Source organism: Xyrauchen texanus, chromosome 47, assembly GCF_025860055.1.
Source record: "Xyrauchen texanus isolate HMW12.3.18 chromosome 47, RBS_HiC_50CHRs, whole genome shotgun sequence".
In the NCBI taxonomy this organism is placed as follows: domain Eukaryota; kingdom Metazoa; phylum Chordata; class Actinopteri; order Cypriniformes; family Catostomidae; genus Xyrauchen; species Xyrauchen texanus.
Genome location: NC_068322.1, coordinates 22,533,486 through 22,545,515, shown reverse-complemented (window position 1 = coordinate 22,545,515; position 12,030 = coordinate 22,533,486). Strand labels below are relative to the sequence as shown.

Genomic DNA, 12,030 nt, shown 5'->3' with positions numbered 1-12,030 from the left:
GGCGCCAGGGAGAGAGATCATTCCGGAACCACTGCAGCCGTAAAGGAAAGGGGGTCTCGCGATGACACCACTCTCTGTCAACTCAGCTCAGACAAATCCAAATTGACAGCTGGATCAGCACTCAGTCCAAGCTCAGTTCTTCACCATCCCATCTCAAAATTACATTTCAAACATACTAAAACAAGACAGCACTATGTAACAATCTACATCCACTTTACAAGAATAGCGATGGAGTTTGGTGTCAAGGGAAATCTTAGCACATCGGCAATATCCTACTCCCCTTGAAACCTTAAACTATTCTATTGGCTGGATTAAGTTTTTTGGGGTAGTCTGTTCAATTTGGTCCCTGTTGCACAATCACTTCCTCAGAAGCCAAATTGGCAACACCCCCAGTCAGCTCCTATCTACTTGAATGGGGAATGAGAGAAATCTCCAAAACTGTTTGTCAAGATTAAGCTTCAACAACAAAAATCAGCAATAAACTCTGACAACTATGGTGTCATAAAGTGTTCTTGTTTAGCTCAAAGCACATGGTAAAATAAATAACAAAATAATTGTTTTTCAGGCTGGTGTCTATCAAAAATGTGATTGGCTCTTTTAAATGGAAGGCAGGATTTTAAGTCCTTTTCGCTGTCCTTTTCTGCATATTTCGGCCCTATTTTGTGGTCCGTTATGCATAGCGCGTTGGCTCATTTTAGCTTATTTGACCCACCGGCCCACTCAATTCTTCCGATGGACAGTCTGCCCCTGAATGGCCCCAAAGTGCATCGGCCCACCGGGGAAAATGCCCGGTATGCCAGATTACCAGTCCAGCCCTGTCTGCAGCAATCCTTATATTCTCTGCTTCACACATATGGAAGCGCAGCGTAGTTCTAGCGGGAAGACTAGCAGCTGTACATCATCACATCATTAGCTGGGTAATTCCTAGCCAATCGCATGTAAGCCATCGCTTTATAAATCTGCTCACATTCTATCACATTGCTGTTTCAGTGTGCTAACACAGGCAACCTCCACCACCCCACCACCACCGGTTGAGCCCTGTCCCGCACGGGGGCTCAACTGCCCCTGCCTCCTATCTCCAGCAGGACATGACGGTTACGGGTACAACTCCCTCGGACCGCCGGACGGGGCCTAAGCCAAAGAGAGAGACATTACTTCCTGTTTTACATTTAGCAAATAAATGGCATCTTAAACTTCACTCAAGCCTGCCTGTCTTCCCGATAACTATACAATCTGAAAACACATCTCACATTGTAATCAAAGGGCACCCACTAGAAAAGGTTACTCTGTAAATGCAACTCATTAGCTCAGTTGGTCTTAGCTGCATTCTATCACATGCTTGACATTACTCTCTCCTTTGCATTGATTTGTGTCTCAAGGATACATATTTATGAGGCCATCAGCGTAAGACAGGATAATCAAAGGTCTTATTGGGGGGTTAGGCACGCCTTCATTAGCATAAGGAGGCAATCACACAGAAGAGGTGCAGTATAGGTTATCTGTGGAGCCATCAGCCTCTGAGAGATCATGTCTAAAGCCAGATTATCAGCACTCAGGCACACTCTGTGGGAGCTGACTGCTGACAGTGGATCACGTCTCATGGGATTTTGCTCAGCTCAACAGCCTTGTCAGTCAGGACAGTTTCGCCTCTTAAACCTGACTGGATGAGGCGTGTTCATGATTTATGTTTGGAAATGTAATGAAAAAGAAACATTTGCTGGGAAGATGTACATTTCCTGAGGGACATTTTTGCAAGTCTGCTAAAATAAAATAGTTGCTTATAAATTAATTTCATTTAAAATCATAAAATTATACATTTATAGAATTAGTTATGGATTGTGAAATGTAATGTGTTAATGGCACCCAACACTGGACACCTTCTGAGCCATTTAGGCAGCCATAGATTGTTAAAAAGATCCAAGAAAGAGAACACTATGGGAAATCTTCAAACGTTGATCTGTAATTTCTTTCATAGTAAGTTAACAAAAAACAATAGAAACCACACTTAATAATGACATTTTCTGAACAAAAAAACTGACATGTGGTTATGAAAATTCTAACAAAATGTGCTCTAAGTGGTTCAAGACATTTTGGGAACTTCTATCATTTTGATAACTTCAACCACACACTTTCTTTCCAAAACCTCACCTTCCAAAGACATGTCAGCCAACACGATGTCAACAAAGCTGAAAGTACAAAATAATATAAAGGCAGAGATAATTTCTGATTGGCTAAAAAGGTCACTCCCCTGGCTCTTTTTACTGTTTACATAGCCTAGGGCTGTCAGTGACAGATTTCTCAGGACAACTATTGCCAAGATAACTGTCTGGTAATAGGGACATATTATGGGTGGTATTAAAAAACTGCTTACAACACTTTAGATATACAAAATTAGATATATACTGACTGAGCTTCATTGGATGAGTTTTATCTGCCCACTTCTCAAAGTATTAATCTCATGCTGGCAAAACATATTAGTGTATACTGTAACAAAGACTGGAGAGGGAACGTAAGATAGGATCTATTTACACTGTTCTCAGCACCCAGTCTTCAAACTTGCTAATCCACAGTTTATTTGTTTTTTTGTCAAACATCAGCAGTTCAGAGACGAGAGTGCAAGTAAACACTTCAAACTTTTTCCTGTGTGTCGCTGCCAAGAAAAGTCTGTCAAAAAGTTTTGTGAGGGGATGAGGATTAGTTCTATTTATAAACCGGTAGGCTGAAATATGGACCCATTTCTAACAAATACCCATCTTTCATTAGTGTGGGCATCTCACAGTGGTAAAGGTAAATCCCAGAGAACACTGTATTATTTATACCAGAGTTTTGCCATTTTATAAAAATTTCACAAATTGCAAGAACTTTTTTTTTTTTATTGCTTTGTCTCACAAGTTCACCAACAGCCAATTAAATGTCTTTGCAATAAATCTTGGTGTCTGTTTAACTTAGGCTGTTTGTACAGGACACGTTTTTGGGTTCCATCAATAAACATGCGTTAGCTGGATGCTTTCGGAGTGGCACTGTGCAGGGCTGGACTGGGAAGAGAAATGGGCCGTGGATTTTAGAACTGAATCATGGAAAGTTATTGAGTGGGTTGTGTTCGCTGTCCTTTTCTGCATATCGCGGTGCCGTTTTGTGGTCCGTTCTGCATAACATGATGGCTCATTTGAGCCTATCACGGCCAATTCAGCATGTTTCGCTGCCGACCCACCGTCCGGATGGCCAACATGCTGATAGGCCTCAAAGTGCGTCGGCCCACCAGGAAAATGCCCGGTATGCCAGATTACCAGTCCAGACCTGTCACTGTGTTTGTGTCACATTTCACTGGTTTTCAGTGTCACAAGCCTTAAACACTGCACTTTTAGGACATTATGTGAAGTTACATGCAGTCTGAAACTGTAAAAAACCCATCTTGATACTCCTGCAATGTACTTCATTTAGCTGTTCTTCAGCTGACTATGAAAAAAATGGAGGGGGCACTTCAAGCTTGAACTGCTCCATTGGTTGGAAATTATCATTTATTTATAAAATATATATATATATATATATAATTAATTAATTGCACTTAATTGATTAATGTTAAATAAACAGACTTGGTTAATATTTTTATATTAGCTAGTCTGTATGATAGCAATATAATATCTTGATATTTAGCATCCCTTCATGTTTGTATTAAAATTATTGTACAGGAATTACCATGAGTTAACCATAAATTCCCTCTTACACCCAGCCATGTCATGACTACAAGCACTCCGAGCTTGTTTGGGTTTGTGTGGTACCATTTTAATTTGCATGCTGATGAGGAAGTCGTAACACAACATGATTGATCACCCAGCCAACATTGTCAATCTAAGATGTACAGTATATCGTACAGTCTGACATAAAAGACCGTTCATATCGCACAGTCTGCCTTGGCTTTTATGCAAGATTCCAGTGGACTGGGAAGAGAAATCGGCCCGGGATTTTACATAGACACTGGCCCAAAAGTTATTGAATGGGGGGAGAAAATCTGGCCCAAAAGTTGCTGATTGTGTCGCTGTCCTTTTCTGCATATTGCGGCCCATTCGGCCCAGTTTCGCGGCCGAACAATCAGGAAAAGTCCCGGTTCTCCCGATGGCCAGTCCACCCATGTACCTGGGTCATGTCGTATTATATGAACAACAACAATAAAGGACACAGAAGAGAGCACTGTGCCACCGGTTTAAGAGGAAGCTCATTCCAATGCCCCTTGTAACACACTTGTGTTTTAATAAACAATGATCTGTTCTAAGACCAATGCCCTGTCTTTCTCGAAGTCTCCAGAGCACTTGAGAAAGCCAAATGTGAGAGGTAAAGAATTATTTTGAAAGGGTTGTGAGGATGGCCTGTCAGCATATTCCTAATAAGAACTCCTATAAAACAGTAAAATCTACTGATTGTATAGACTTCCTGCATGTACATACATAAACACGAAAAGCCTTTGCATTAGAGGTAAAAGGCGGTGTAAAACAGTTAACGATGGGCAAGGAGGAGGCGAGAACCGGCTTGTCAATATAAATTATATTTAATGAGAACTTAAACCAAAAGCATACACAAACACACACATGACGGACATGCCCGTAATTCTCTCTCTCTCTAACCATCGTCACCGGTCGCCTTTATCCCTCGCGCGCCTCAACAGGCCGATTGGGGACCGGGCGTGCGATATTCCGACCGGCCCCGACCCCCTCCGCTCCACACTCCTCCCGGCATTATCTCAGGCCGGGGTGCCACCGGCATGATGTACATCCCCCCTATACCTGGGGCGGGGTGTATCTTGCGTCCCGCGTGGTCATCCCCGCCTTCCTCGCCCTGGGAGGAGACAGGAGGGGAAGACAACAACAACAAAAACAAAATAGGCGAGGGAAAAGGCCAACACGGTGCGACAGAGAGAGAGAGAGAGAGAGAGAAAAGCTCACTCACCAGTTCTCTGATGTACCGTCACGTGGTCCTCGAACACTCCTCCACACTCAGGCGGACGACAGCCGCTCCAACCCCGGGCGAACCGGAGTCAAACCTCCGACCCCCAGCGGGCAGAACACGCCTCTGCTTTTCTGGCAGCAAATGGGGACACTCCTCCGCCCCTGGCAGCGGCTCTACCGCTCCGGGCGTTTGGAGAGTTTCTTCCCTCCTGCCCTCGCGGACGGCGGTCTCCCTCGACCCCTCCGCGTTTCTGGAGACGGCAGGGCACTCCTCCGCCCCCGGCAGCGGCTCCCTCGTTCCAGGCAGTCGGGTTATCCAGTCCCCATTTGCCCCGCGGACGACGGCCGTTCCCCGCATCTGGGCGGTCGGGTTACTCCGTCACCCGGAAGATGGCAGCGGCGCTCCCCAGGGTGGACGGCAGTGTCGAGGACTCTGCGAAGGGCATCCCTCCTCCTTCCCGGGTTTTGGCCCCAATGTAAAACAGTTAATGATGGGCAAGGAGGAGGCGAGAACCGGCTTGTCAATATAAATTATATTTAATGAGAACTTAAACCAAAAGCATACACAAACACACACATGACGGACATGCCTGTATTTCTCTCTCTCTCTCTCGAACCATCGTCACCAGTCGCCTTTATCCCTCGCGCGCCTCATCAGGCCGATTCGGGACCGGCGCGCAATATTTCGACCGGCCCCGCCCCCCTCCGCTCCACGGGCGGTTTTATGATTAATCTGTGCCGATAGTTGCTTTTTGGAACTATTGGTTATCTGTAAAAATCTATAAAATTAAGTCGATAAATGCCACTAGTTTAATTTATTTTTTATGATTATTATTATTATTCCTTTGTGTTCCTCTGTGGCTGGTGCTGGAGGAGTCTATAATTATATAAACTGACTTATAATATTCATTCAAATATTTATCCTCACTTAAAGGCTAAATTGGTCATTTTGATTAGATAAATAAAAATAATAAAAATAAAAAATGTGATTGAAATCTGAAAACGTGACCACTCAGCACATAAGTTGTGTCTCCAACTTCATATCTTTTGAATAATAATACTAAAAACCTCATCTGGTGAAATACATAGACACAAAATCTGGTGAATTTATAGGCTATAAAAAGCTTAATTCTGTGAATACTTAAATCTAGAGCATTGTAACAGAGCCAAGTCTCTGTCATTTCAAAATAAGAGTCCCGAAATAGTCCCGAAAGTAAGCATATTTCGGGCTTGTATTTTGTCAAATTTTTATTTTTGTTTTTACAATCAATGGGCCATATTCATGAAACACAAGCAAAAATAAATACATAAAAAGAAAATAATAATAATAATAAAAATTACTGTGTTAAGTTTTTCTGTATCCTTTTTGTTTTTCATAAATTGTTGCATTTAGTTCATGGTGGTTCCTGACAGTGGTAGGCCCCAGGGCATTGGCCCCATTTGCCCAGTCCATAATCCCATAATGCAGCTCTGACTGAGATCAAATGGTTTAGGATCTGAATGTGATACTATAGCTTTAATTAAATAAAGTTTTTAATGCCTCGTCATCAAAAATGTAATTCAAAAGAGAAAACAATCCTAAAATAAAACAAAAGTTTAATATTGCACAATACAAAAGTAGTATCTTAATGTTTCTGTGTTTGTGTTGTACATTTTCTATTTATCTTTTTTATTTTTTTGTGCATCTGGAGTGGTTTTGGATAAATCTACAGCACTAGTATTGTCTAGTAGTAATCCGCAGTGTCAGGCTCTACCCTCTTATCTGCCTCTGGAGAGATTTCACACCTCTGCAGACAGAAGATCAATGGCATAATGCAGACACACACAGATTTGTGCGAGTAAATGCATATACTCAACTTCTCATCCACAAACACTGTTATGTACATACACGTCTATGTAAGGCAAAAGCAACGATACGTAACATAGTGAGTCACACTGCAGCCACGTTTATGTCAAAATATTGATTTCAGTACAGATTTCAATGAACAACTATTTATGTGCACACAAGCATTCTCATAGATGTTGAGATACATAAACTCATTCACACATGTGCATTGTCAATGATAATGTAGGAAGACCCATACAAAACTCATTGAAATACATCAAGATGGAATAAAGTTAAATCAATAATAACTACTAGCACTTAATGACCAGCAGATACATAAACGAGTAAGCCAATCAGTAGCTCCTTCCTTCAGTCACATTATCTGACACACATTCAAGTTCACATTACTGATGCGTCATTTTTCTCCCCTTTTCTCCCCAATTTGGAATGCCCAATTCCCAATCCGCTCTAAGTCCTCCTGGTGGCGTAGTGAGTCGCCTCAATCTGGGTGGTGGAGGACGAATCTCAGTTGCCTCTGCGCGTCTGAGACCGTCAATCCGCACATCTTATCACGTGGCTCCTTGTGTGTGTTACCGCGGAGACCTAGCGAGTGTGGAGGCTTCGTGCTATTCTCCACGTCATCCAAGGACAACTCACCACATGCCCCACCGAGAGCGAGAACCACATTATAGCGACCACGAGACCTTGCTTTGCTTTGGAGACCTGGATGGAGTCATTCAACACGCCCTGGTTTCCAGGGGTGATAGTCAGAGTCTTTACTCGCTGAACTACCCAGGCCCCCACTAATGTGTTATTAAGCAAATAACACACACACACACACACACACACACACACACACTTTCTTTGCCCCACAGTGACCACTCTCCAATAGAATCTTTCTTTCATGATCATTGTTTCATCACACATTTCAGACAAAATATTGTTACAATGTGTTTTGGAATTTTCATGCTTTCACAAAGAAGCAGATTATTAGCCGTTTTTCCACTATTGGGTCAGTGCGAGACAGGGCTATGAACTGGCCAGCCGGGGCAAATAGCTGGTGCCAACGTCACACCCCTCACCCATTTCACAAGCAAAAGGGAAGCTCAAGCTGAGGTATCATGTTATCTAGTTATCAAGAATATCAAGTTTATATAGAATATAAATATTAGCTAGCTAGCAAGATACATTTGCGATAACAACTCATCGGCTGTAACTGCCATGATGTCCCGAGTGGTCTCTCCACTAACAGCGGGACGATGTCCCAACACACCATCTATGAAAGTTCACCGAACGATGGAAAGTAATTTCTTTGGGCACCGCTTTATCAATTGTGTGTTTTAATGGATTTGCACTGTGCACACATAGGCCTTTGGCCCAGAGAAAATCCGGAGGAGGCACAATGAAGCCCTGGAAGTGACAGACAATGGAACTGGCCTTGGTACATTCTAGCACACCATCATTTGGCCCGATAGTGGAAAAGCGGCTAATGTTTAGCTTTCACACAGCTAAGGTACATAAAGCCTCCTACGGCCTTGCTCATCATTCACTTTGTGGCAGCACAATGGCCAAGCGGTTCTCAGTGCAAGAGACTCTTGATCACATCCTTGATCATCACACTAGACCACTTGCCCTGGATCATTTCAAAATAAAAGTCTTGTTTTTTTGTGATCTTCCCCATTCATTTTCAATGGTCAGATATTTTAGAATAGGAACAGACATTTTTTTTTCCTTTACATAATAAAAATTATTCAAAGCTAAATTCCCTGTGAAAAATTAAAACATACTAGTCTATAATTTTTATAGCACAGATGTTTTCTTATGGTATTTAATTTAGTCAAAATAAATGAGGTGCATAAGCGCAGTCAATGAGGCCTGTGATCAATAAGTTCCAAAAAGAAATACAAGACCTGTTGTAATTAAAAGAAAACAAGTTGAAAAAAGATTTAATCCAATATTTGGTGATAATATAGCATAATGAGAGTTTTATAAGCTATTTTAATAGGCCGGTAATATTTAATATATTTAAAATAAAATTAACCACAAAATAATTTTTTCACTCAAAAATTACGTGCAAAAGCTCAGGTCAAGGAGGTCCTATGATCAGTAAGTTCCAAACAGAAATAAAAAAACTTAATTCAAATTCTTAATTTTAATTCAAATTCTTAATTCTTAATTCTTAATTCAAAGAAAACGATATTTTTGAGATAATGTACCAAAAATGAGAGATTTATAAGCAATTTTTAACAGGCCGGTCATTTTTGACCGGGAACACCAAATTAGGTAAAAAAATTGAAGAGAGCATAAGGGTTATAAGAGTAACACTTTTCAAAAGTTTTATTTTGTATCATTATTAAATGCCTTTAAAAACAAGCACTATTTTTACAGCATTTATTTGATTTGATTTTATAGCATTTCATCTTATTTTATTAGATCATATTTTGTTAAATAATTATTAGAATTGTTCATAATTAGTTCATAATGCATCAACTAATGCTAACGTTTACACCTTTTAATTTTAGAAATGTATATTATGAAATTAACATTAAAATGATTAAGTGCTGTAAAAGTGTTACTAAAAGTGTAAACTAATACTCAAATATTCAAATACACTGCAAAATATTCAAATACACTGCAAAATATTCAAATACATACAAATGGATTAGTTGTTTAAAGAGTGTAGAAAATTTGACTCAATTACATCATCCACAATGCTCATGAGATTGTCTGTTCACTGCTGAGCTTTTTTGACGCTTTTCTCGTTTCAGCGATCTGAAAAGAGCTCTGATTGGTGGAGCTCTCTTCAGCATTATGGGTAGTGTACAGTATTTCTTCACCAGGAATTCAACAATTATACACATTTCATTAAAAAATTTAGTTGAAATCAGACTGAAATCTATTTATATAGGAAGAAAGCAAATCTGACTTTTACTTCTGCAACCCTATTTATATCATAACTTAAATCTCTGTGATGTCAGAGCTATTCTAGATCCTGTTCCTACCTGAAAAAATACCATTTGAACCTATGACTTCAAGAAGAACTGCATTTGCATCAAGCATGGGATTTGACAGAGTGGATTGGATGGTTAATCTCTGTATTATGTATAGCTGATTTGTTTAGGTTAAATAATGATACTGTATATCTGGTGCAAAATTAACCTAATATATCTAATTCCTGAATTGTATCATTTCTATTTAAACTAAAGTGTCATGTGATATTCATGTGTTTGTGTAGCATTAGATCATATTAAAAATAGAGGCATTCTGACCTATTATAATAAAAAAATAGAACAGTGGCTTTTCCATTGAACAGTGACCACATCAGATGATAATACCATCGTTCTTTGATATATACCATAGTCAGTTTAGTATAGTGTTACATGGTACCCCAAGGTAATTCAAAGACTACCATGGTATTACCAAGGTACAAGTCCAAATAGCCATGACACTACTGTGGACTATTTACTGTGAAAATTGTTTCACTAAAATAAAGAATAATAAGGCATGCTCTGCAATTACAGAGATCCATAATTTAATATTAGATCAATACATTTCTATATAATGTCTAAGCATTGTCTGAGCTGACTCTCCACCAATCCATATGAGCATCATTGTTAAAAGGAGCAAATCTTTCTGCAATACACGCTGTCAAATGACAGGTTTACACACTGGCCACTATATATATATATATATATATATTTTTTTTTTATTTTTTTATTTATTTTTTTTACAGTATATATACTGTATAAATAAACCAGATAGAGCTCTAATCATTTTTTTTATCTTTAGTTTAAAAAAAAATCGTAAGAGTTACTGAATTGCACTTTAAAACAGGTTTTAAGCAATTTGATTGTGTAAGGCCTTTAGTTATATTAAAAGCAGAACAGATCACTGTTAGTCATTCTGTAATGCAAACATAACCCTATTAGATAAATCATCTGAGCAAAAACAATAGGGGAGAATGGGAATCCAATCTGCAATATGAACACTCAGCAACAAAATTAGAAAAAATGAGGCATGGGGATTTTAGGCTGCCTCTTTGTTACCATGACAACACAACCTTTTCTCCACCACCATCCATCTCCCTTTCTGCCGCTCTTGCCCTTTCTATCTCTGTCATCTCAGTCCCTTTCTCTCCAACATCACTATGTACCTTTCCCAGGAACCTTCTGCTTCTGAAGGAGTCTGCCTGCGTGTTCTGTCTTTAAACTAAAGAAGCATGTCTGTGCTCTAACTGAAGCCTGACATATCCCTCTGTTCCAAAACCCAGTGAGCTGCTTAGCATACAACTGCCTACTTAGACTGCATCCTAACTGTTTTTAAACCTCACATGTAATTTTGTCCTCTGTACTTCACACAAATTGCGCTCCTTATGTAAAGCACTAGGGAGACTGGACTCACAATTGATTTGAATAGAGTTTGACATTAGCATGTTGCTAAGCTAACAGCACAATACACTCATAAGCATAAAAACACACAGCAGATATTGGGCAAATTAGCTGATTTTTAATTAGATTGAAGTATCAGTTCCTGTCATGATTGCATTATGTGTACATATAAAACATCTTTCCAGTTCCTACACATCAAAATAAGACTGATAGGTAGGGCTGCATGGAATCTGTGAATCTCTCGAATTTCTCCTCTGCATATTTGTTCATTGCATGTTGTGGCTACTTTGATGCTGCTTACAGCTACCAATAAAAAAATCTAGCATTCTCAGCTCATTTTTAAACATGCTACCATATTTAAAAACTCTATGAAATCCCTTGACAAGAAAAGTTTGTGTTGATGTGTTTCCTATTATTTCCTATGTCAACTTTTATGAGTACACTAGTATATAGATTAGGGCTGTCAACCGATTATATTTGCATAGTTTTCATCTTTTCTAGTCATTAACGCTGCACTTTCATAACGATGTGTCAAGCAAAATGTAGTTAATGTAGATGAAACTAAAAAAAAACAAAACACACTGTGTGTCTCCAGGTGTATTTGATTAGCTTTCGAGTTGTTGCCTGTAGAGCTGAGTTTGCACTTACAGCCCCCTGCAGACAGCATTCACAAAAATATAAAGGTGGCACTTCAAGCTTGAATTGCTCCAGAAAAAAAGACCATATTAGGAACTTATGTATGGTAAGGGGGCATGAATAATTGTGTTTTTTTTATGTTGTATGTTTTATAATTAGTCAGAATGAATTAAAGTGTGAAGTCAACAGCCGTAGTAAAGAAAAGCCACAAAACTCAAATTTTGTCTTTAAAACTAGAATT

The 12,030-nt window shown here is 39.5% G+C and overlaps 1 protein-coding gene across 1 annotated transcript in view; it reads right to left on the bottom strand.

The window, feature by feature from the left end:
* Positions 1 to 12,030, bottom strand: part of LOC127639212 (IQ motif and SEC7 domain-containing protein 3-like) — a 156,665-nt gene that overhangs the window by 89,194 nt on the left and 55,441 nt on the right. The gene's annotated exons all lie outside the window — the stretch shown is intronic.